At 44.0% G+C, this 2187-nt stretch overlaps 1 pseudogene; it reads left to right on the top strand.

Moving 5' to 3' along the window:
* The first annotated feature begins 626 nt into the window (after positions 1 to 626).
* LOC110542086 (glyceraldehyde-3-phosphate dehydrogenase-like) lies at positions 627 to 1628 on the top strand (annotated as a pseudogene).
* Positions 1629 to 2187: the final 559 nt, after the last annotated feature.

The raw sequence follows: 2187 nt of genomic DNA, 5'->3' as shown, positions 1-2187 counted from the left end.
TTGGAGTTCATGAACACTTCTCACTACAACAGCAGCCTAATGGCTTGTAACAGGGAGAAAGACAAGTCTGCTGCTGATAGTAATAGTGTCTTACCAGCCTCCATTCCAAGGTCTTCTCCATGGTAGAAAACTTCCTCCTTTTTTATAATTCTTGTGTTGTTGTGGTGGAGGGTTTAGAAAGTAAACATAGGCTCTCAGACATGCTAGCTAAATACTAAGCACTTTACCACTGAACTGTATATATCTGCAAGCCCCAGGAATTCCTTGATGAATGCATTTTTTAAAGATTTTTTTTCGATTTCAGTGTGTGTGTGTGTGTGTGTGTGTGTGTGTGTGTGTGTGTTTTGCCTGCATGCATTCATGTGACCCATATGCCCTGGTACCTGGTACCCACAGAGATCATAAAAAGGTGTTGGATCCTCTGGAACTGGAATTATGGATGGTTGTGAACTGTATTTATGCTGGGTATGGAACACCAGATCCTGTGAAAAAAGCACAGTAAGCAATTTCTCCATTCTTCTTATTGAAAAAAAAATTAATTAGGTACTAGATGAGAGGCTCTCTGCTCTTCCGTGTTCCAACGACAGCTGCATCTTTTTGTGCCATGCCAGCCTCATCTCTTAGACACAATGGTGAAAGTCGGAGTGAACAGATTGGGCCATGGTGGATGCCTGGATACTGGAGCTGCCCGCATCTTTGGCAAAGTGGAGATTGTTGTCATCAATGACCCCTTCATCGACCTCAACTATAAGGTCTACATGTTCCAGTGTGACTCTACCCATGGCAAGTTCAACAGCACAGTCAAAGCTGAGAACGGGAAGCTTGTCATCAATGGAATATCCATCACCATCTTCCAGGAGTGAGATACTTTTAACATCAAATGGAGTGATCTGGTGCTGAGTATGTTGTGGAGTCTACTGGTGTCTTCACCACCATGGAGAAGGCTAGGGCCCACTTGAAGGGTGGGGCCAAAAGGTTTATCATCTCTGCCCCTTCTGCCAATGCTCCCATGTTTGTGATGGGAGTGAACCATGGGAAGTATGACAACTCACTGAAGATTGTCAGCAATGTTTCATGCACCACCAACTGCTTAGCTCTCCTGGCCAAGTTCATCCATGATAATTTTAACATCATGGAAGAAATCATGATCATAGTTCATGCCATCACTGCTACCCAGAAGACTGTGGTTGCCCCTCTGGAAAGCTGTGGCATCATGGCCATAGGGCTGCTCAGAACATCATCCCTGCATCCACTGGTGCTGCCAAGGCTGTGGGCAACATCATCCCAGAGCTGAAAGAGAAGCTCACTGGCATGGTCTTCTCAGTTCCTACCCCCAAATTTTCTGTTGTGGATCTGACTTGCTTACAGTAGAAACATGCCAGATATGATGACATCAAGAAGGTGGTGAAGCAGGCATCTGAGGGCACACTAAAGGGCATCCTGGGCTATGCTGAAAATCAGGTTGTCTCCTGTGACTTCAGAAGTGACTCCCACTCTTCCATATTTGATGCTGGGACTAACATTCCACTCAATGACAATTTGTAAAGCTCATTTCCTGGTTTGACAATGAATTTGGCTACAGCAACAGGGTGGTGGATATCTTGACTTACATGGCCTCTGAGGAGTAAGAAGGCCTGGACCACCCACCCCAGCAAGGATATGAGAATGGGAAAGAGACCCTCAGCTGCTGAGGAGTCCTTGTCCCATCTCAGCCTCTGACACTTAGTATCTCCTTCAGTTTCAATCCCAGACCCCCAGAATAGTGGGAGGGGCCCAGGGAGCCCTACTCTCTTGAATATCATCAATAAAGCTCACTGCACCCTTCCCCCCAAAATGAATGAGCTGAGTATGATGACACATAATAATACTAGCACTCTGGACATTTAGGGAGTTTTTAATTGAGCATAAAATCAACCAAGTTTTGTTAAAAGTCATACTTTGGGGGATTAATTAGGATGGTGTTTTGGTTTATTACTTTTGAGACTTACTATGTAGGCCTGGCTGACCTGGAGCTCACTATGTTCTAGCTTGAATATCTTGATTTTTGAAACATGCAATCAAGCTTTTTCTTTGATAATGGTAGTGAAAAATTTGACTTTAATGGCATATTTGGGCAGTAAACTCATTTTTCTCTTTGAAGAAGAAAACTGGGAGCTATTTATTTCACTTCTGATATTGCCAGGACAT

Source organism: Meriones unguiculatus, chromosome X (assembly GCF_030254825.1).
Source record: "Meriones unguiculatus strain TT.TT164.6M chromosome X, Bangor_MerUng_6.1, whole genome shotgun sequence".
In the NCBI taxonomy this organism is placed as follows: domain Eukaryota; kingdom Metazoa; phylum Chordata; class Mammalia; order Rodentia; family Muridae; genus Meriones; species Meriones unguiculatus.
This window is presented reverse-complemented; position numbering and strand designations above follow the sequence as displayed.